The following is a 25,037-nucleotide window of genomic DNA, read 5'->3' as shown; positions in this document are numbered from 1 at the left end:
GTTGATGAGGCCTCACTTCTTCTTGAAAATGCAGAGCAATGGTAGACATTTGAGGAAAAGTGAACAAATCTTACAGCAAAAAAAATCGTCTGAAGGAAGTTTGCATATTTATCACAATCTGTACAGGAAAAGCAGAATGAACATTTAAAGTCAAGTGACCCTTCGTTAATTCTTTCCTCCATTATCCTCTGTCATCCGCCCCCATGTGTCAATGATCTGCAGCTTTCTATCAAATTTCAGCTGAAACTAATGAAACTAAGTAACAGTCATCTTCGAATGGAGAGTAAACCAATGATGAAAGAGGCAACAATTAAGGAATTTATTGCTGTGGACATTGTGAACCAAGTCACAGGAGATTACAATATCGTGAATCCTCAAATGATAGTTATGATCCACCGGAAAATCAGAGCAGGCATGTAACCTTTTACCAAGGAACAAACAGGATGAACGTACCAGACCTGCCTTTTCCAAAACTGTCGGAAGCGTGCAGAAATCACATATTGTGCATGAGCGAGGACTGTGTAATTCAGCTTTCCGTTTTATTTCCATTATATTATCTTTAACTTTCTTAATTTGCTTATTAATAAATCTTCTTTTATCTGAAATTTATATAGGGGATTTACTTTTTAAATGATCAGCGATTGCCTTATTAATAAATCTATGACAATACACTATTTTTCCAGTTCAATTAATCTATTGATCTCTTCGCTGGTCCAGATTACACTGCTAGTTATACTCCAAGTTGCTGAGTGGTTTACCTGATTATCCTGTTTATGTTTATGAGTCTTCTTATTTTGTTTACTCTTTTGATGCTTAGGGGCAGCATGCTTATATCTCTCATGCTGCCCTAATACAATCGATGAACTAAATTTTAGACGTCAGAGTTCACACTGATAAATCCTACCAATTTCATCCTCTTTAGTACCTCTACACTTACGATAATGACACGATATTATTTGATATCCTGTTACGCAGTCACATTAACTACGTTTAATTATTACAGAATTTACTCTTTTACAACTTTGTAATTGTTTCCTTAACTAATCTCTGTATTATAGAAGTTTAAGCAAGATTCGCATTTAAAATTATCAGTTGGATGCTTGCTAATTGCGTCTATTTTACGATTAGTGCTCTGTGTATGCTCTGTAAGTACAGGCTCATTGGAGGTGCGTACCTACCCGAATCTATGCTCTCTGCAGATATAAACTCCATAGACCTTTTCAACATTGTGTTATAATTATCCTCGCATTTAAAATTTCAACTCTTGCAAGGGCCTTCTCATAGTCTTGTATGATTTTGTCATTGTCCTTCGTTGTCACTAACTTGGCAATTGCGTGCCTGACAGAACACAGTCTGACAGGGAGTACTGTTAAGGTCTATTCCGTCTGGATTGTAACGGACGACATACATTCCTTATCTGGCGAATATATTAAGCGCACGGTTCCGCCAAAAGCAACCGTGAGAGTCAGTTATTTTCCCGGTTTTGAACCTATTCGTAAATTAAGGATTTTAGCATCATCGCCACACTGCCAGAAGGATTTTAACGCAAAAGTTACCGAAGGTCAACAGCCGATTCGTATTTATTTTCAGGGCTGTATTCGACGGCAAGACAATTGTAATACTCTCGCAACGGGAAGAATTAGTTGAAATTGCCAATGCATTTAACATCAGCACGGGATAAAATCAACCTTAACAATGATTAAATCCGAGCCAATAAAACCTATCTGAGTTAACTAAAATAATACACCCATTATCAAGATTCATCGGCCAGGCCGTTACTGGGGGGATCCACGTGGATGTTCGACCGTCTTCACAGTAAATAAAAGTACGTAAAAACAACTGTAAGGTGACTACTCAGGCACAGTTGGGAGACCAACTAACAAAATCTTTGTGGTCACAACCCTTTTCAAGAAGTCCTTGCTAAGCACTTCTGTGCATCAAATCGAAGATCACATTATTTTATTCCAGTCTCAGGAGATAATTTCAATTGATAATTATATTACATCTTTGGATTCATTTACAACATCTGGTTCGCTAATGTCATTTAGAATTTCAGTTGACAGTCTCCTGGCTTACGGAGAGTATCGCACCCGATGAAATTTGTCTGCACTTTACCTGTATTTTGAAATCTCCAGACAATGAAAGAAGTACAGTGTGTAAGGCAGATGAACTTAGGGCTTGGATTGCTGCCTGGGAATATGACATTATTGCCATCACAGAGACTTGGTTGAAGGAAGGGCACGATGATTGGCAACTGAATGTTCCATGCTGTAGACGTTTCAGACAGGACAGGCAGGGAAGTAAAAGCGGGAATGGAGTTGCATTGCTGGTCAGGGTCGATATCACAGCAGTGCTCTAGACACTATAGCGGTCTTGGGTAATGAGGCATTATTGGTGCACCTGAGAAATAAGAAGGGTGCAGTTACATTTTTAGGGCTGAATTACAGCAGTGAACGTGAGGTACAAGAACACAAAGGTAAACAGATGAGGAATAGATATCGAGGCAATAGGGTAGTTGTGATGGGAGATTTTAATTTTCCCAACACTGACTGGTATACACTTAACGACAGAGGTCTGGATTAAATAGAATTTGTACGAAGCGTCCAGGAGAGTTTTCTAGAGCAGCATGTGAATAGTCCGACGAGGGAAGGGGCCATATTGGACCTAGTGCTGGGGAAAGAGCCAGGACGAGTGCGAGACGTTGTGGTCCAGGATTTGTTGTGGTTCTGTTCGCCGAGCTGGAAGTTTTTGCTGCAAACGTTTCGTTCCCTGGCTAGGGAACATCATCAGTGCTATTGGAGCCTCCTGTGAAGCGCTGCTTTGATGTTTCTTCTGGTATTTATAGTGGTCTGTTCTTGCCACTTCCGGGTGTCAGTTTCAGCTGTAGTAGTTTGTATGTGGGGTCCAGGTCGATGTGTCTGTTGATGGATGTTCTTGCCGTTTCCGGGTGTCAGTTTCAGCTGTAGTGGTTTGTATATGGGGTCCAGGTCTATGTGTCTGTTAATGGAGTTTGTGGATGAATGCCATGCCTCTAGGAATTCCCTGGCTGTTCTCTGTCTGGCTTGTCCTATGATGGTAGTGTTTTCCCAGTCAAATTCATGTTCCTGGTTGTCTGAGTGTATGGCTACTAGGGATAGCTGGTCCGGTCGTTTTGTGGCTAGCTGATGTTCATGGATGCGGATTGTTAGCTGTCTTCCTGTTTGTCCTATATAGTGTTTTGTGCAGTCCTTGCATGGTATTTTGTAAACTACGTTAGTTTGGCTCGTGCTGGCTTTTGGGTCCTTTGTTCTAGTGAGTTGTTGTCTGAGTGTGGAAGTTGGCTTGTGTGCTGTTATGAGTCCTAAGGGTCGCAGTAATCTAAAAAAAAACACACCAAATCATCAACGCCACACTCACAGGAATACGATTCACGAGAGAAGAGGAAAAGGATAGCCAACTCCCATTCCTAGACGTGTTAGTAGAGAGAACACCCAACGGCGAATTCACCACAAGGGTACACAGGAAACCAACACACACAGATCAAGTCCTAAACTATGAAAGCAACCACCCCAACACACACAAACGAAGCTGCATCAGGACATTATTCAAAAGAGCCACAACACACTGCAGTACACCAGAACTGCGAAAAGAGGAAGAGGAACACCTATACAAGGTATTCGCCAAAAACGGATACCCACGCAACTTTATCACTAGATGCCTAAGAGGTAGACCATGGAACGAGGACATGCCACAAAAAAAAGGACTAGCCACACTATCATACGTCAGGAGCGTCTCAGAACTGACAGCCAGACTACTGCGACCCTTAGGACTCATAACAGCACACAAGCCAACTTCCACACTCAGACAACAACTCACTAGAACAAAGGACCCAATAGACAGCACGAGCCAAACTAACGTAGTTTACAAAATACCATGCAAGGACTGCACAAAACACTATATAGGACAAACAGGAAGACAGCTAACAATCCGCATCCATGAACATCAGCTAGCCACAAAACGGCAGGACCAGCTATCCCTAGTAGCCATACACTCAGACAACCAGGAACATGAATTTGACTGGGAAAACACTACCATCATAGGACAAGCCAGACAGAGAACAGCCAGGGAATTCCTAGAGGCTTGGCATTCATCCACAAACTCCATTAACAGACACATAGACCTGGACCCCATATACAAACCACTACAGCTGAAACTGACACCCGGAAACGGCAATAACATCCATCAACAGACACATCGACCTGGACCCCACATACAAACTACTACAGCTGAAACTGACACCCGGAAGCGGCAAGAACAAACCACTATAAATACCAGAAGAAACATCAAAGCAGCGCTTCACAGGAGGCTCCAATAGCACTGATGATGTTCCCTAGCCAGGGAACGAAACGTTTGCAGCAAAAACTTCCAGCTCGGCGAACAGAACTACAACGGACACCCGAGCTATAAATCTTCAACTAGACTTTAAGGTCCAGGATTTCTTTGGGAACAGTGAGCACAATTCTGTAAATTTTAGAACACTCGTAGATAAAGAAGAGAATGGTCCTAAGGGAAGAGTGCTAATCTGGGTCAAGGCTATTATATAAAAATAAGGAAGGAGCTGGGAAATGTGGAGTTGCAAAAGACATTTTAAGGGAAGTCCACATTTGATATGTGGGAGGCTTTCAAAGACAGGTTAACAGCAGTGCAGGATAGGCATGTCCCGTTGAAGGCAAAGAATAGAAAGGGCAAGATTTATGAACCTTGGATGACAGGAGAATCTATACCACTAGCCAAGAGAAAAAGGGAAGCATACATAACGTCTCAGCAACTGAGGACACGAAGCGCTCTGGAGGAATATCGGAAAAATAGGACAGGTTTTAAACAAGGAATCAAGTGGGCTAAAAGTGGTCATGAAATAGCTTTAGCGAGCAGACTGAAGGAAAATTCCAAAGCATTTTATTGTTATATAACAAGCAATTGGGTAACTGGAGAGAGTATTGGTCCACTGAAAGATAATGAAAGAAGGCGAAGGCTGTGTGCTGAACCTGAGAGAATGGGTTTGGTTCTGAATCATTACTTTGTATGAGTTTTTACTGAGGAGAGGAACATGATGAATGTTGTGATTAAAGATAGAAATTTGATTTACCTGGATCACGTTCACATAAGTAGTGCAGATGTGTTGGGTATGGTCGAGGTTATGAAGGTGGACAAAACCCCAGGACCGGATGGGATCTATCCCAAGTTGCTGAGTGAGGTGAGAGCAGAAATAGCTGGATCCCTGACAGATATCTTTATGGCATCCTTAAATACAGGAGAGGTGCTGCAAGGCTGGAAGTTTCCTCATGTTGTCCCCCTGTGCAAGAAGTGTAGTTGGGATATTCTGGATAACTACAGAACAGTGAGCCTGACGTCGGTGGTGGGGAAGTTGCTGGAGAGAGTACTGAGCGATAGCGTCTACTTATATTTGAAAAGGAATGATCTTATCAGTGATGGGCAATATGATTTTGTGCGGGGGAGATCGTGCCTTACCAACTTGATGGAGTTCTTCAAGGAAGTGACCAAATTGACAGATGAAGGAAGGGCTGTTGATGTAATATACATGGACTTTATTAAGGTATTTGTAAAGGTTCCCCATTGTAGACAAAGGGGAAAGTGAAGTCACATGGTGTGCAGGGTGATCTAGCTAGGTGGGTAAAGAACTGGTAGAACAACAGGAGACAAAGAGTAGTAGTAGAATCGAGTTTCTCGTAATGGAGAATGGTGACCAGTGGTGTTCCACCGGGGTCAGTATTGGGGCCCCCTTTTGTGTCTAATATACATAAATGATCTAGAAGAGGGCACTGTCGGTATGATCAGTAAGTTTGCAAATGACACAAAGATTGGTGGAGTGGCATAAAGCATCATGGACTGTCAGAGAATACAGGAGGATGTACATAGACTGGAGAGTTGGGCGGAAAAGTGGTAGGTGGCGTTCAATCCAGACAAATATGAGGTGATGCATTTTGGCAAGTCGAATTCTATAGCGAATTATACAATGAATAGAAGAGCCTTGAGAATAGTTGATGTGTACAAAGATCTGGGAGTGCAGGTCCATTATGCACTGAAGGTTGCTGCATAGCTGGATAGAGTGGTCAAGACGGCATATTGTACGCTTGCTCTCATTGGACGGGGTATTGAGTAGAAGAGTTGGCAAGTCAAGTTCAAGTTGTACAAGACATTCATTCGACCACATTTAGTATACTGTGTAAAGTTATGTTCACCACATAACCAAAAGGATGTGGACTCTTTTGAGAGGGTGCAGAGAAGGTTACGATGATGTTGCCTGGTGTGCAAGGTGTTAGCTATGAAGAGAGGTTGAGTAGGTTAGGTTAATTTTCACTGGAAAAATGGAGATTGAGGGGGACTCTGAATGAGGTTTACAAAATCATAAAGGATATAGACCGGCTGGATAGAGACAACCTTTTTCCCAGGGTGAATGATTCAATAACGACAGATCACGCTTTCAAGGTGAGAGGTGGAATGATTAAGCGGGAAGTACGCGGCAAATACTTCAAACAGAGGGTGGTGAGCGTTTGAAACGCGTTGCCAGCAAAGGTGGTAGAGGAAGGCACGATAGAATCATTTGAGAAGCGTCTGGACAAATGCATGAGTAGGTGTGTAGCAAAGGGATACAAATGCTTCTGAATTGACCAACAGGTTTAGACATTACATTTGCATCGGCGCAGGCTTGCAAGAAACGCCCCCCTACAACTCACCCTCCCATCCTGGCACATTCCCCTGCCACCGCAGGAATTGCAAAGCCTGCGCCCTCACCTCCTCCCTCACCTCCATCGAAGCCCCTAAAGGAGCCTTCCACATCCATCAAAGCTTTACCTGCACATCCACCAATATCATTTACTGTATCCGTTGCTCCCGATGCGGTTTCCTCCGTGCAGAGCGGTTTAGGGAACATCTCTGGGACGCCCGCACCAATCTACCACACCACCCTGTGTCCAAACATTTCAACTTTTCCTCCCACACTGCCGAGGACATGGAGGTCCTGGGCCTCCTTCACCGCCTCTCCCTCACCACCAGATGCGTCGAGGAAGAACACCTCATTTTCCATCTCGGAACACTTCAACCCCAGGGCATCAATGTGTACTTCAACAGTTTCCTTATTTCCCTTTGCCCCATCTCACCCCAGTTCCAAACTTGCAGCTCAGCACTGTCCCCATGACTTGTCCTACCAACCTATCTTCTTTTCCACTGATCACCTTCATCCCCTCCCACACTCACCTGTTGTACTGTATTCTACTTTCTCCCCAACCCACCTTCCTCTCACTTATCTCTCCACCATTCAGGCTCTCTGCCTGTATTCCTGATGAAGGGCTTTTGCCCGAAACGTCAATGTTACTACTCCTCTGAGGCTGCCTGAACGGCAGTGCTTTTACAGCACCACTCTAATGTAGACTCAGACTTGGAAGGCCGAAAGGCCTATTCCTGGGCTGTACATTTTCTTTTTTCTCTTTGTTCTAATACATTTTTATTTAGATGGCTCATCATTTCAAAAGATAATTGGGAATGGATCCAATGTGATCTCCTTTCCAGTGACTTTCCCGTGCACGGAAGGAGATAGGGTTATTACACGATGACTTGATCACTTGTTTCATTTGAACATTTATTCATTATTTTGGTGTGCTTAATTTAAACTGCCGAAAAAGGGATGATGGCTTAGGATTAATTTCTAATGTTTGATGACCTCAGTGATGTTGATTTCGTTGGCAAATTTGTAATATAAACATGGAGACGAAATAGAAAATTAATGGCTTCTCATATATTTCCTCCACTAATTCTTTTGGTCTTGAATTCACAGATGAAGCAGTATGAAACTGAAGTGCTTCACATTATAAATTCACAAGAATTCGTGGAGAGAGAATCGATAGTTAACGTTTCGAGTCCATCTTGTGAAAGGTCCGAAAGAATGGATACTGGACTCGAAACGTTTAAGCTGTCATTCTTTCCAAAGTTGTTGCCCATCTCTTGACTTTCTCAATTTAAGTTTCCATTATGTTTCAGGCCTTCAGTACTCGCGCTATTGTGTTCTGTTTGCTGCAAGAGGAGAATTTTCAATCATATTTTTTGTGAATCTGTTTAAACTAAAATTGTTCCAGGGATGATTTCCAAAACGTTTTATTATTATTATTATTATTATTATTATTATTATTATTATTGTTATTTTATTATTATTACTATTGTTATTATTATTATTATTATTATCATTATCGTAGAGAATAATTGTTATACAAGATCTGAAGACCGTTTGGAAACTCTGACTCTCTGATAAGTGCTGAAATAATCAGGGGGTCTCTGGACTGTTGAAAATTAATGAGGTATGATTCGTGAGGAGAATAACACAAAATGTCCGGGAAAATAATTAGAGTGCAGAAATCCTTCTAAAAATAACACAGCGACTTCGAGTCTCAAAGGAAACCATGGCGTATCAAAACGTGAACATTACATGAGTGTTGAAAACCAAAAGTACAAAACAGAATACGCCTTTAAAGCATTTCAGACTTTAGTGACTTTTTACCTCTGAATAATTTGATAATCAGATTCAAAGGATATTTCATTCCATTCGTTAACTCATTTCTGAATTTGTTCTGTGTACCTGCATAAATGAATGGATTAGTGCAGGAGCTCAAAAGCTGAAGCATATATCCACTTTCCTCAAGAATAAAATTAGATTCTTTGGAATTTGAAGCTGAGGAATAAGTCATGTTTGCAATTTGGACATAGAGGAACGTTATTAGAACTACGGAATAAGACATTATAAAACTTCCCGAGACACAGAAAAGTAAAACGATAGACTTTCTCCTCTTCTCCATCTCTGGGTCACTCTGATTCTCTCCATTCCTAGGAATCCGCAGGCGCCTGCGGGCTCTACTAGCTTCTAGAATGTGTCTGACGGTTAGAACATTCAACAACAGTATAATAACGAATGGGAGGCAAGTGGTTAAAACCACCATCATGCAGTCATACGCAATCCACGCAGGTGACGAATAAAATACTGCTTTTGTATTGCAGTACCAAGGAATGTTATCAATTACAAAGGCTGGTTCACAAGTAAAATACAAGGGGATGTTTCGTGCAAAGCTTAGAACACAGACAGAGACAACAATAACAACTGAGGCTTTCCTTGTACAATATTTGTTTTTCAGCTTCTGAGAGCAAATTGCGATAAATCGATCAATAGTAAATGCAACAGTGACCCATACAGAAGAATCTCTGATACCATAAATTAGAACAAAGCTAAGAGTGAGTACTGGAGTGATGGAAAGGAAACTGAATGTCAAATATCGACCTAAAATTCGATTTAAAACTACTCCGGTAATCATGACCAGGAGATCTGTCATGGCCATAGACATCATGTAAAAAGTGATACATCGAGAGAGACCACATTTTACTCGATACAAAACGATAATCACTGCCAAATTAGCTGTAAGAAATAAAGATAGAGAATGATTAAATGATAGAAGGAAATAAATACAGAACAGAAAATGTTGGAAGCATTTACGAAGATGCAACATGTCATATGAGTAGCTACTTCGTGAAGAAAAGGAACCTTATAACATGCAATGAAACCTCATTACATTATGTAATTCTAGCTCAAGTCTATTGATTCAAACTAACAGCAAGTGTTGAGTTCCCAAAGTGGTGAATGAGCTGACGGAATTATAATCAATCATGGCCTCACTTGATGGACGTGTTTTGGCAAAGGCAAATTCGTGATTTTGAAACTATTGCAAATCAATAGCGCACCAGTATAACATTTGCTCGAACTTCAACAGAACTACAGCAGAAGCCAAGCTGAAGAGATCAGGAATGGTTCATGTTCGCCATAGGTAACTAAAAGAAAAGAAAACTTATCTTGACACATGAAAAAAACGTAAAGGAATTCGTGCTGAATTTCGAAAACCTGGTGCTCCTGACTGATATTTTCCTGAAGCTCAACATATCAGTATTCTGTGATGGCTCTGATATTTTAAAATCAAAACTCGCATAGACTGAGGAAACATCTAAATAAATGATGCATACTGATATAACAATGGTGAGAAATTCTAGGGGAGAAACAGGATGCGTCCAATTGTAACTGTGTGGCATTTTTGCAGGCTTGTCTAACACACCAAATATTCACGCATGCAAAACTCATTTTTTGATGGAAATCTATATTTTGCTTAAAATGCATTTTATGTTCTCAGTTTTAAGTCTGAATTTCACTTCCACCATCAGCGAGAATTTATATACGTGTGAAATAGTTAAAATTTGGCAATTATATCCAATAGAATACATTATTTTTGTTTGTAAATATTTCAAAGAGAAACATAAAACAAACTGCTATCGGAAAGAACTCCAAACATAACTTAATAGTGCCAGTAAACTTGACATTTCATGCAATTAAATTGGAAAGTTAATATCCAAAAAGTGTAGAGGCCTTTCAGAAAATGGGAAACGTCATCTTAACAGAAGCATACATCTGTCCTATTAAACGGATCCATTTTATGTTGAAGCAGGGAATCCATACAGTCAAATTGACAAAATGTAATCATTAATAAAATATAGAGTTTTACCTGCAACTCCAATTATTGCAATAACTGGGTAATAAATGGCAAATACTAAGCCTGATGGTAATCCATGCATTGTTCATATGCTCTTCAGATGCTTTCTGCACTTCTCCGATGCACAACTGCAAATATATCTGATGCTAGGCTCTGGGGAGTTGTCTTGATTAATTAGACTGTGCGATTTTTTAAAAATCTGAAACGACTGTTTTTGTTTTGCATTGAATTGAATCTTTTTTCTTCTCAGATACAATGGCATCATGTTCATTAGAAATACTTGTAGAGTACAGTTGAATTATCATAGAAAACATTTTAAGCATCAGCCTACAATTTTAAAAGGGAACTCGTCAAAACAAAGAAACCTTGAGTTTAAGGTGAACAATTCTCTTCAGTTGCTTGCTTGCAAGGTATCACTTTCAGAAAAAAGTCTGGTAAGAAAGGAAAGTGCAGCCAGTTTCTTGATGTTGTTTGGTCAGTGCTCGTGGATACAGGTCACTTGTGAGATGCGTTCTCTGTTCTTGATGCAAGAAAGTAATTTGATTGAACTGTCAATGGTAACGAACATCGATAGCAGCGTTCCAGATGTTTCAATGTGCACTGATTCATTTGTCAATGATTACTTTCATTGCAGAGTTCCCCAGATCAGCGTCACTATTTCAAAATGTCAGTGGTCAAGTTCATCATGAGGTGCCCCACTATACCGTCACCAAGCCCTGTTAAACACATGCAATCAAAATGAAGAAGTGCAGCCCATTATGATTGCGTTCTATTTGGAAAAAAAAATGGCCTCCATGATTACATTTCAGATAAGCTGGTTCATTTCAGTTTAAGCATAATTAAGTTTTGTACAAACAAAATCTGATCAGAACCGATTGCCTCAGAAGAGTCGCTGTTATTTCACGGAATTAATAATTCTAAGATTACTCGGCAAATATTCTGAGGAAATATCTCATGGTCAATTGAATAAAACATCGAAATAAATATCGTGGCTAATGGCTGCAATCGCTATCGGTTTTTAACAAAATCAACATATTTCACCGATATCCTTTACCAATGAAAATCTCCATTCTTCTCAGCCGTAGATCAGACTTCGTATTTTTGTCACTCAAGACTTCTTATTTTGAGCAACTGTGGATGGATGACAGATGCTAGCGATGTCAACATCGTATGAAATATTACCTCATATTAAAGTAAAACTCTTCAATATAAGCTGGTTAATCACGGCAAAACTGTATAAAGCCTGGTCCATGATGGATAGATTCAATGTAGAACGGTTCAACGAAGCAAGGTTTTCCGAAGGACTATTAGATTCACGTATTCATCAAATTTATTGCAGTAAGTTTGACAGTTTTCTCCAAAGAACGATTGAACTGATACATTTGAAACATGTTCAGTAGGTCAATGTGAAATCCTTCAATGCAATGCACGGAGTAATGATCCAAAACTGTTAATGAGAAGTCTATTTTCTTTTCCATGTCCAGGTCCGTCCAAGATGGTTCCTTCCAGCGAACACATATTCGAGTCAGCTTGCGTAATTTAAGTGCAAACAGTCCATGATTCGATCGTTTGTAGTTAACAAGATTAACAAGATTATTACTTAACAAGATACTTCGAAGCACGGTGGATTTTGATGTGCAAGCACAAATTAAACCAGTTACTGGCAGAGCACGTTGTCCAAGAATGTGATTTTAATGTAGCGCAGCAACTTTAAGCTCTTCCCATCCGTGAATGATTTTGAGAGATGACAAATGTCTTGCAGACTGAAAACTTGATATAGACTTGAACAGAAAAACCGGCGTCTGACCACAACTGAGTTTATAAACGGCAGGGCAAGAAAAAAGAAACTGAATCACAAGTTCATTCCATTTGTCGTCTTTGGGGCTATTACAGAGATATGTAGGGTGCGTAATCGTGAGGAGGTTGAACACAATGATGAGTGTTTATATGACAAACATTACCAGGCTAAACTTAGTATAGATTAGAAAACGCAGAGTAACATGGAAGCACACGAAATGAAACAGAAAATGATCACATGATCCTTGAAACTTTAAATGCCATTTCATAAGATGATGATTGATCTGATTTTAATTTCAACCCTCAATTGGGGAAATTCCAAGACAATCATTCATCCCGTTGCTAATTAACAATTTATGTCCCAGTATTCCAAACAAGTTTTTGTTCATTTTCTGTTTGAAACGAGACACACCTTTCTTACAAGCTATAAACCCTCATTCTAGATTTTCCCGCAAAAAGACGCATCATTTCAAATTTACCTGGTCAAATCCAGGAAGGACTTTTTTTTCCACTTACATCATGCAGATTCTACGAAATTTCAGAGTATAGGATCTGCACTGTCCAAAATGTCTGCGTAAGGCAATCCGTTCATTCCTGGTGTGAGTCTACCAATCATTATATGACCCTTGTCCAAATCAAGCAACTTTACCATAAATGCAATGAAGCTTATTGCAAACAGTATTCCAGTTATGGGCACATCAATGTCCCATATAATTGTTGCTCTCAGAATAAAACACACCGTTCTGTTCATTGTTCTGCTTACATGCCGCACCCCCTGCATTTGTTATTTATGTACTTGATCCTTCCCAGATCTCACAATCTCTCACCACATAATTATGCTTCTTTCTCGTACGTTTTAACTTGGACAGTTGTACAATCTCCCGCAGTATACACCTTTCGCCTGAGCTTTCACCACTCACTTAACCGATCCATAAAATATTAAAGCTGCTTCTGCCTTGTTCACACTGGTAAGAAACATAGATTGCCTCACAGGCACTTCTCTATTCGAGGAGGAATTCATCAAGCGAAAACTCTGAGAAAAGTGGAGAGAGATCCAGAGAGAGAGAGAGAGAGAGAGAAAGGAGGGGAGAGAGCGAGAGAGAGGGAAAGAGAGAGAGACATTGAAAGAGAGGGAGAGTGGTAGAGACACACACAAAGAGGGAGAGAGATAGAGATAGAGAGTATAAGAAAATAGCAGAGATTTTTTACTGGAGCTTTAAAAAGTAGCTTTACGACGCCAACAGCAACTGCTCCCACTGAAAAACTAACTTTACAAATCCTGGATCGTTGGAAGCATATCTCTCCCATTCACCCTCCTTCCATTGTTCCTCCTTTAAACACGCCTCAGTTGCTTACTCTAGGGCTAGTCTATACACAGCTCCTCAGCTAGTGCTTCAACGCAGATTTCAGACTGCAGAATGTTTTTTCTGGTATTACTCTGTCCACTAAAATTCGCTGCACTTCTCCAGTAAGACAGTCAGATTAGATATCCCAACACAAAAGGTGGGTACGAACTGCAAATAAAAATACATGATCTCAGGAATTGTAGTACTCCCCTCTTCGTCAATGATGTGGGAAATTCCTATGTAACCTTCACGTTCCGGGGAGACATATGTCTACGTCCAATAACTTGGCCCAGCAACATGAATTGGGCTTGTACAAATTCACTGTTAGACAGGTTAAACACGAAGCCCGCCTCCTGAAGTCGGACAAATAATTCCGATAGATGCTGCAAATGTTCCTCCCACGTGAGACTGAATGACATCAGATCGTCGATGTATGCGGTACAATTGTGCAATCTCAAAATGAACTTATTGGTTAGTTTTGCAAACGTAACAGGCGAGTTTTCGAAATTAACTAACATAAATTTAAATTGGTATAGTCCATTCTGAAGGAGAATTGTCGGGGTTAACTATAGTTAATAGGGTAGAGGAATGCAACTGAGTGGATTACTCTTTGGAGGACCAGTGTGGTCCTCGTTCGTCTGAAGGGCCTGTTTCCCTAATCTCGGTATTCTATGATTCTAACTTTAACAGTGAACAAATCACTAACAAACTGAACAATCACTCTGTAACTAATTGCTTATTCTGGAATAAAACAAGATTTTCCTGACATGCGGTTTCACTAATGCGGATTTCACTCATAAATCCATTATTAGTAAGAACAAAGTTAAAACTGAGTCTCTTAAAGTTCATCCAGAATGGACTCTCTTGAAATTTCTGTATCTTATTCTCTCGTCTTTCTCTGTCTGAATTGCCTTTTTACTTGTTTTCTGGTTTCCAGGATATTTGCTCAGCGTGTTATGCGCCTTTATTGATGGATACGGCTTTTTAGGCAGAGCGTGGAGATTGTGTGTGAGACCCCAATATTTCTTTCGCAGATGATACTTCCCTGTCATCAATTTTTTCAGATACTAGTTGACTCAACCCCCTCTGTCCAATTGCCTCTCTGTTATATATCCCTCCTTGACACAAAAAATAAAATTATTATATGATTGGTTTCATATTGTTAGCACTAAAATGGATCCTTAACCTCTAAGTGCCTTTTTAAGTTAATTGACAGCATTTGAACTGTTGCCTGGATAAAAATGCTGCTTCAGTCAGACGACTGAATGGGTTTGATCTGTTCTGTCAATTTGGGTACCTGCAATCTGCTGACCAACAGACATTCATTCTTCTGTTTAATCAAAGAAAAGCACATTAGCCTTTTAAAGGTCATCATGGTATTTCCCAAAATTTGGCAAGTTCGCCGTTTTTAGCACTCTGATACTTTAAAAAATCTTATTTCAAAACCAGGCAACTGTAGATTCTTCTCCATATTCCTGTCTTCTTTCCTTATTTTTGGGGATTCTGCTTCCCAGGTCTTTGGCTGATAAAGGTCACTGTCAGACAGCAGATCTTTCTGCTGCCAGGCTGGACTTGTTGGCAGCTTGCTGCCCTTTGCTGCTCTGGCCAACTTTTCAAAATGTCTGATATTTATACCCCGAAAGAATGGATTGTTTCATTGTTTGTAATATTTTCAAAACACTAAAAACAAACTTGATTACCATTTGACATCCTGGCACATTATTTAAACTGATTGGCTGAATCTGAATTTGAATTTGTCTCATAGCAGCCCGGATACTGATCGCTGTTTGACCAAGTATTGCATTTTTAATTTTTCCAGTATTCTGTGCGCTTGATAAGCCCTTGCCCAGCCTTTCAACTCTCTTGAAGCTATAGTACACTTAAAAATTCATGACACTGTCCACCCTATCTAACCCTCTGATTATCTTATACAGATCAATTCAGACACCTCTCAACCTTCTTCGCTCGAATGAAAACAGCAGCAACTACCTCAGACCTTTCTTGTATGACCTTCCCTCTAAATTAGGCAACATCCTCGGAAATCTCTTTTGAACACTTTCCAAACCCTCCACGTCCATCCTGTAATGCAGAAAGCAGAAATATACGCAGTACTGCAAGTGTGGCCACAACGGAGTTTTGTGCACATGCAGTATGATCGTGTGCCTCCAAAATACTATCCCTCTACAAATAAAAGCTAACATACTGTATGCCTTCTTAACAAGCCTATTAACCAGATTCGTAACTTTTAGGTTTCTTCAGTTGCTTTTTGTTTGCACCTGAACGGATTTTCGTTTTGTTCCCTCGTGCCAATATCATTTCTTAATATAACCTTGATATCATCCTTAACCAATTCACCAATTACACCTCCTTTGCCTTCATGTCTATCCTTTCGGAATACCGACTACTTATGGCCAGTTCCCGGTCCAGTCATCATCTTCCTGTAACAATGTTTCAATCATTCTTATAAGGTCATACCCATTTATCTCTGTATCTCCTGCCAGCTCATCAATTTTATTCCAAAAGCTGTGTGCTTTTAGGCCTAAGGATTTTCAATAAGTTTTTTTGATTTGCTATTCCCCTTTAATATTTTGTTGAGTACGAGCTTCCTGATCTCACACACCTCACTCCTTCACGTTCCCCATACATTTCATTTTCATTTGTTAATCTCTGATAAACATCTCTATCATTTATTCCAACCTCCAACTCACATTTTGAACTGATTTGATTCCTTCTCTCAGTGTGGTCATGAGACTGGCTGTGCCTGATGTCCTACTCACCTCTACCTTCTGCTCAGTTCCTGACATGCTGCTTTGTTTCCCAGCCTCCTGGTTTATTAGTTTAATTGCACCAAATTTGCATTAGAAAACTTCCCCATCAGGATGTTGGTGCTCATCAAGTTAAGATGCAATCTATCCATTTCTTAAAGCCACCACCTGTCATGGAAGAGTGATCCAGAAATCTGAAACCCTTGCCACTGAATTAGCTCTTTTACCATATGTTAATCGTTACCTAGTCATTTTACACAAGGCACTGGGTGTAATTCACACATTACAGAGAATTGTTTTCTCTGTCTCTCTCTGTCTCTCTCTCTCTCTCTCTCTCTCTCACACACACACACACACACACACACACACACACACACACACACACACACACACACACACACACACACTTCATTATATTGAAGATGAATACCTGTAACCTTATAAATAATCAGAATGATAAGTGGAATGAAGAAATTAGTTAAAGGTAGGATGCGAGAAATTAGAGTAATAAAGTTACTCTTTATTGATCAGAATGGACGAATATGTGTACTTATTGCAGTGATCAAAATTATGGCAAAAACAGAGTAAAATAAGAATATTCCGTTTCGCTTAGCTGGCATTACAGCATCCCAGTTTCAAGACCGTCAGCACAAGACCTCGGAGTGAGATAAGGCAAAAGTTCTTCATTGAAAGAGTTGTTAGGATTTGGAATCCCCTGCTTGGGAGATTTGTGAATGAAGATTCAGGAGGGAACTGGATATATATTTGAAAGTTCCGAATTTAATGGGCAACAGTGATCGAGGTAGCAAATAGGAGGATTTGGGAGACACTTCACAAGCTGATGCATACACAATGGCCCAATAGCCTCCTTGTGTACATTAAGGTTCTGTCCTCTGTCATGTACAAATGCAAGTCAAAGCCAGTATCAGATTATTTCCAGCTGTAAATGTTGGCCAATATCTGATCATTTTGCTGCAGCATAACCATTTATAATGCAAGCGTTGCAAGCTCAGCTTGATGATGAAGTCTAATTAGAACTCAGTACACGAATATTTTAAATCTTGTATCACAACAAGTAAAGCAAATATTTCCTTTGCTTTGGCACAAAACTCTTCGAAATGTCTGACTGTTCATTCACACGAATATATGTTCTTAATTCTTTTTCACATTTCACATTAAATACCATTCATTCTAAAAATTGCTAGGTTTCAAATTGTTGTTCACTTTAATTTAATAACACAGATCATTTATTTAATCTAATATTATCTGTTCATATTGAATTATTGTCATTGTTCAATTGTTGGTAAAGAACTGAAGGTCGCACATTTAGTGAGAAATTAAACTGATCGATTATGTATAAATGTGTAAGAACGCTATTTCTATATGACTGTTCAATCATTTCTCACTCGAAAAATACAATCAGTCAGAAGCGAACGACTTTCCAAATGTTGGAGCAACGATGTATTCATTTGAATACTGATAATGAGTATGTAATTATAGAGAGATTTGAGAAGATTTGTAGCTCAGGTGGATGTATTGGATGTAGACTTCTTCGCTGAGCTGAGAGTTTCATTTCGAGATATTTTACCATCTTCATCTTCAGTGGGCCTCAGGGGAACCAATGCTGAAAATTCCTGCTTTCTATTTATATGTTTGAGTTTCTTTGGGTTGTTAATGTCATTTCCTGTTGTGATGTTATTACCCGTGGTGAAGTCACGTCCTGTTCCTTTTCTCAGGGGTGACAGTTGAGGTCGAACTCGATGGTTTTGTTGATAGAGTTCTGGTTGGAATGCCATGCTTCTATGAATTCTCGTGCGTACCTCTATTTGTTTTTTCCTAGGATGGATGTGTTGTCCCACTCGAAGCGGTGTCCTTCCTCATCCGAATGTGAGAATACTAGTGAGAGAGAATGATGTAGTTTTGTGGTTATTTGATGTTCATGTATCCTAAAGTATGTAATTGTGATCACCACTATAGTCAGATAACATGTTCTTTGTTTCATATTAAATAAAATTTGCATTCTTTAGTTTTGTTTCATAAAATGTTGACAGGAATGTATATTTTAGTTCCATAAATATGACATCAACATAATTGTTTCAGAGATGATGCAATTATTGTTTGTTTGAATACTAATAGTTCACATTTTTGTCAATCACAATTCACAAACATAGCAAATATCTGATTTTTTTCAGATCAGATTGCAATCATAACCTACGTTGAAAAAAGACTTTAAAAGATTTGAATTCAGTCACAGCTGCCTGTGATACTGGGTAAGACATTTGCCTGTTCTTAAATGAATCAACCGAGCTTCCACCTGGGTCAGGGCAGTCATTCAAACATTATTTCACAACAAATTATTTCGACTCCTTCTTCGGTCTGAGCCTTGACTGGGGACAGATGAATTGACATGGAGTGTCAGAATCACATCACACAAGTTACTTATGGTGATGGCATCTGGCCTGGCTCCCAGACTCCAAGCATCTGCTACATGGACCAGACACTGGGTGAAGACGTTAACAAGTTGACAGTATTCTTCAGCACTTTTTGTCTCGCAAAGAAACCTCTAAAACCGTGTCCAATAAATGTCACCTTCACATTCACCAGCATCGAAATAAAATTCTACATCTCTATTGATTGACAAAAATTAATACATGGGTCAACCAACAAAATCTATCTAAACAAAACAGCAGCAAATGGCAAGTCCAGAACCACCTTAATAACAGAACTTGACGGATTCTGTCTGATGTAGGTCGTCACACGCATATTGTACTGGTACTCAGGTGACTGTGAGAATGCACCCCAGAAGTGGACGTCTTAGTCTACCACCCCTACGAAGCTTCCTGGTCTCACACACATCACTCCCTCACATATTCAACAATTGATAAGGATCCACATGCTGGGTGAAACATAGAACAGTACTGTACAGTGCGGACCTTTTGGCCCTTGACGTGCTGCCGACTCTTTATCCGACTCTAAGATGAGACTTACCAACATACACTTCATTATACTATAATTCATTTGCCTATGCAATAGTCACTTAACTTATCCCCAATACAGCTGACTCTACTACAGTTGCCAGCAGTGCATTCCACCCATCCACCATTCTCTGTGTAAGAAACCTATCTCTGACATCTCCATTCAACATTTCTCCATCGTGATAGATATTTCCACCATCGGAAAAAGTATCTTGCTATCCACTCATCATCTTTGCCTCTCATCATCTTATACACGTCTGTCAAGTCATCTCTCATCCTTCTTTGCACCAATGAGAAAAGCCCTGAACTATTCTTTGTTAGCATCCTGATAAATCTTCTCAGCACCCTCATTAAAGTTTTCACATCCTTCCTACAATGTGGCGACGATAACTGATCACAATATTCTATGTGTGATCTCACCATGGTTCCATAGAGCTGCATCATAACCTCGCAGCTCTTAAACACTATCCCCCTACTAAAGGAAACATCATATGCCTTCTTAACAACCTTATCAAACTGGTTCGCAACTCTGAGATAGCTATGACATGGACCACAAGATCAACCTGTTCATCCACAATGTAGGAATCCTGCTTTTTTTCTGCATTCAAATTCGACCTTCCAAAATGAATTGCTTTGTACATTTCCAGGTTAAGCTCCATCTGCCACTTATCAGCCACGTTCTGCATTCTGTCGATGTCCCATTGCAAACTACAACAGTCCTCCACACAACCAACAAATTCAATAATCTTTGTTATATCGACAGACTTACTAACTTACCCTTCCATTTCCTCATCCTAGTCAGTTATTAAAATCACAAACAACAGAGGTCCCAGAACCAATCCCAACAGAACACCACTGATCACTGACCTCCAGACTGTATACTTTCCATTTACCACCACTTTGTGTCTTCTATGTGCCAGCCAGTTCTGTATCAAGACTGATCCTTGCATCCCATCTTTCCTTTCTTTTTGAATGAACCTGCCTTGGGGAATATTATTAAACGCCTTTTTAAAATCCATGTACTCCACATCCACTGCGCGACCTTCTTCAATGTGTTTGATCCCACCCTCACGAATGCAGTAAGATTTGTGAGGCGTGATCTGCCCCTCACAAAGCCATGCTGACTATGTCTAATCAAACAATGATTTTCCAAGTAATCATGAATTCTGTCTCTCAGAAACCCGTCTAATACTTTGCCCAATATTGATGTAAGACGGACTGGTCTGTAATTCTCGGATTAACCCTGGCACTTTCCTTGAACAAGGAGTTACAATTACCGCCTTCCAATCATCTGTCGCTACTCCAGTCGGCAGTGAGGATGTAAAGATCATCGCTAAAAGCACAGAAATCTTTTCCTTCTTTTCCTGTAGTAACTAGGATTTTGTCCGTCGAGCTAAGGGGATTTATCTTTTCTTATGTTTGTACTTCAATCAATCTGTACATCACCTCAAAATGTCCACTCTCTGTCTAAATGATTGACAGCTTTCCATTTTAGGGCTATATACAGTGCTGCCTTCTGGAACACATATGGTTCCCCATATCCTGTCAATCATGGAATGGAAAACATGGGAAGGTACCAATGTCTTCCTGATGAACTGTTGATTCCCAAAACTTTGACTCTCCTGTTCCTGAGATGCTGCTCGACCAGCTTTACCAGCGCCACACGTTTCGACTCTGATCCCCAGGACCTGCAGTTCTCACTTTCTCCATTACTTAGAGCTCTCCCCTCTGCACACTGAGCAGGGAATTAATCAGCAGAAACTCATTGCATGTGGAGCTGACTAATTAGTTCCGAAAAGTTGCATTTGATGAATACATTTATTAGAAGAGAAATTACAATTCAATCAATATTCATTCATTCCCAGAGTTACAGTTAAGGTTCATGAATTGGGCAGCTACAACGAACAATGAATGACTAATGAAGTCCACGTTGTAGAGTATTCCAGATGTTATATTCCAGGCTGGATGTCCTTTACGTTAATGCTGAGAATACTATCGGATATGTGATAACGGAATGAGGTGAAATGAGGAAGTGTGACATTTTTGCCATCACAAAGATGTGTTTTAGGGAGGTCAGGGCTGGCAACCCAATATCCTGTGGTACAAGATCTATAGGCACGACAGGGGAGGTGGAAAAAGAGGAAGGTGGGCTGCATTCCTAATTATCGAGTTAGGTACTGCAGTAAGATCGATCCAATGAGGCTGGTAGTTCGAGCTCAGGATCATAACCATGACAGACACACCGCTGGGGATAATTTATAGACTCCCAAACAAAAGAAAGTACAGGAGCTGATATAAAATAAATTTACTGAGGTGTGTTAATACAACAATAGGATCATTATATTCAAGCATTTCAATTCCAAACATTCATTCGGGCCCTGATAACTTTTTAAGACGGGACAGATGTCTTGATATTTATTCCAGAGAGCTTCTTATGTCAACGTGTAGCAGATGCATCAATGGGCGGGGCTATGCTGGGCCTCACCGTGGGGAACGAAACCAGTCAGATGTTGTAGGCAGGATTGGGAACGCATGGAAGGACCAGTGACCGTGACTCCTATGTCTCGAGTTTGCTAAGTAAAAGACCCAAAAAATGCTTGAAAAATAAAAGCTTTTTGGATTTGGGAGACCGATTTCATTAAAAAATATTACAGGATCTGGCCAAAGGGCAGTCGCTTCTGGGTGAAACTGTAGCAGAACAAGGTGGGACGGGAGTGAGGGGGTCACTTGATTAAAATGTAATTGATGACAGAGTCTGCCCAGCATGTTACGCCGAAGATGAGTTTTGGGAACACAAGCCCAGAGAACCTCGGATGTCGACACAAATTCTGAACAGAATTAAAAAGGAAAAAGAAGCTTCAGGATCCATGCCATGGGTACTTCAGGCTTACCTATCTGTTCTGTTGCATTTAAATACAGGCAGATTAATCCAACAGGAGTTCTTGCTCCCTGTTGTGTTCAAGATATAGAGGAGTTGGGCGACCACCTGAAATGGCGAAAGGAGTTGGCAGAGAAAGCTGGAATCCCCTGTGGCAATTCCCCTCGAAAACAAGTACACCGTTTTGGATACTGTTCAGGAGAATGACGTTTCAGCGGAAAGCTGCATCAGCCAGGTTGGTGGCAACCATTGACTCTGGGGCACAGTGGGAAAGGGTAACGGTAAACAGGACATTAGATATCGTAGTGTCGATTGTTAGAGAGACAGATCAGAGATTCTGTGGCCTCAAATTGGAATCCAGGATTTGTTACCTCCAAGGCGCCAGAGTCCAGGATGTCTCCGAGCGGCTGCAGAACATTCTCAAGCGGAGGTGACCAGCCGGAAGTCATTCTGCACGTTGTCACAAATGACACATTTAGATATAGGAATGCGGTCCTACAGAGTGATTACTGAGAGCTGGGAGAAAAGTTAAAACCAGGACCTTGACGGTAGTAATCTCCTGATTACTTCCAGTGTGATGAGGTAATGAAGGTAAGAGCAGGAGTATATGGCAGATAAATAAGTAACTAAAGAATTGGTGCGGAGGTGGGGGGTGGGGGCGGCAGAGAGATTCAGATTTTTACATAATTCCAGTCTTTTCTGTGACATAGTTAAACTGATCAGGAGGGGCAGGTGGCATATGCACTGATTAGGGGACTAATATTTTGTTGGCGAATTTTGTTAGTGCTACAAGGGAAGGTTTAAACTACATTGGCGAGGAGCGATACCCTCATGATCAGGGAGGCTGGAAGGAGATACAGAATCAGAAACAATAAAGTGATGAGACAGGCCATGCTGGAACATGATAAGAAGTAAGGAATGCCTGTTGGATTAAACTACTTTTATTTCGGTGCAAGAGGGCTGGCAGATAAGACCAATAAACTAACGGCGTGGATAGGAATGTGTGATTGGGATAATATAGCTTTTGTAGATACATGGCTAAGCGAGAGACAGGACTGGCAGCTTAACGCATCAGGGTGCAGGTGCTTAAGGCGGGTCAGGGATGGTGGAAGGAGGGGAGGAGGAGTTGAATTCCTAATTAAGGTGATTATCACAGCTGTGATCAGAGATAAAATAACTGACCAATCATCCAGTGAGGCTTTGTGGGTGGAGCTAAGAAGTAGGAAGGAGATGATGATGTCACCGGGGTTGTACTATAGGCCTCCAAAAAGTCAATGTGAATTCTAGTAACAAATATACAGGGAGAAGGGAGACATGCAGGAGCAATTTGGTTGTCATAAGAGTGGATTTTAATTTTTGTAACAGACTGAGACTGCCGGAGAGTTAAGGAAGTTGATGGAGTGGAATCCGATAAGTGTGTTTAAGAAAGTTTCCTCTGCTTGTCCAATAGTTTCGGTGGGCTGACTGGCTTTCTGACATTCTTGTGAAACCTGCTTGAGATGCTGAATGAGCTCGAATTTTTTAATCCTGTGGAAATGTTCAGTGTCCAGTAATGCAGCTGTGTGAGACAGAGAGTCCCCAACATTCTCTACCCTCTGAGAGAGGACAACACTCCCCACACATATACATTGGCCTATTGATATGAACAAAAATACGAACTCAGCGTCAGAGTGGCTGGCCCTGACATTACGGCAGGATTTGATGGAACAAGCTGTCAAGGAGTCTGAATAAGTTTGAACTGAATGGGACCAGGTGTAAACTCCCCACTGGATCATTCAGAAAACAATGTGTCTGGTGACAGCAATCCACTTAGTCGCTGGATCTCTCTGTGGACGAACTTTCGGGTAGCTTCCTCGGCACAAACACCTGCAGCTGATTTATCAAAGTCTTACCCTCCATTATTCGATCAGAAGTGAGCAGGTTCAGAAAAGATCGCATAAAGCATAAAAACCTGGAAACATTCAAGGTTGTTGTTAACGTGTAGGTAATATTCATGTCACAGCACTGCTGGACACGGAACATTTCCACAGGAAAAAAAAAGAGGAGCTCATTCAGCATCTCAAGGAGGTTTCACAAGAATGTCAGAAAGCCAGACAGCCACGAAACTATTGGACAAGAAGAGTCACCGCTAATTCACTCTGTCCTGCCCATTATTTATGAAGATTTTTTTTCTAAATTGCAAATATTAGAAAGCAGGAGGCTGGAAGACCACACCAAGTAAAGCAGCATCAGGAGGTGGAGAAGTTAACACTTTGTGTGTAACATTTCTTCAGGAGTGGGGATGTTTACAGATAAAGAAGCGGCGTGGGAAGGAGGAGGTGGTGTGGTGAGGTGGGATAGATCAACACTGGTAGAGGGTACCACTGAGTTAGTCGGTTGGAGGAATGAATGCAGTTGGAAGCTAGAAGAAGGGTGGATCAGAGGAACAGAAGGAAGCTGGAGGGGCTGGGAAGGGAGGGGAAGGTAATGGGATGGGAGTGGGAGGGACTGGGAAGAGAGTCAGAAGATTTGAAAGGAGGTTATTTGAAATTGGAGAACTCAGTGTTCTTGAGATACTGACACTTCAAAAGAAGAGGCCATTCAGCCCCTCTAAACTGTGATACTGAAACAGGAGGAGACCTTTGATGCTGCAACACGACAAACTAATGAAGTAGAAACTGCACAGACAGACTGATCCATGTTTTTCCGCCTGGCTCCATTGT

Source organism: Hemiscyllium ocellatum, chromosome 47 (genome assembly GCF_020745735.1).
Source record: "Hemiscyllium ocellatum isolate sHemOce1 chromosome 47, sHemOce1.pat.X.cur, whole genome shotgun sequence".
Classification (NCBI taxonomy): domain Eukaryota; kingdom Metazoa; phylum Chordata; class Chondrichthyes; order Orectolobiformes; family Hemiscylliidae; genus Hemiscyllium; species Hemiscyllium ocellatum.
The sequence above is the reverse complement of the archived record's forward strand: the minus strand, read 5'-3'. Positions refer to the sequence as shown.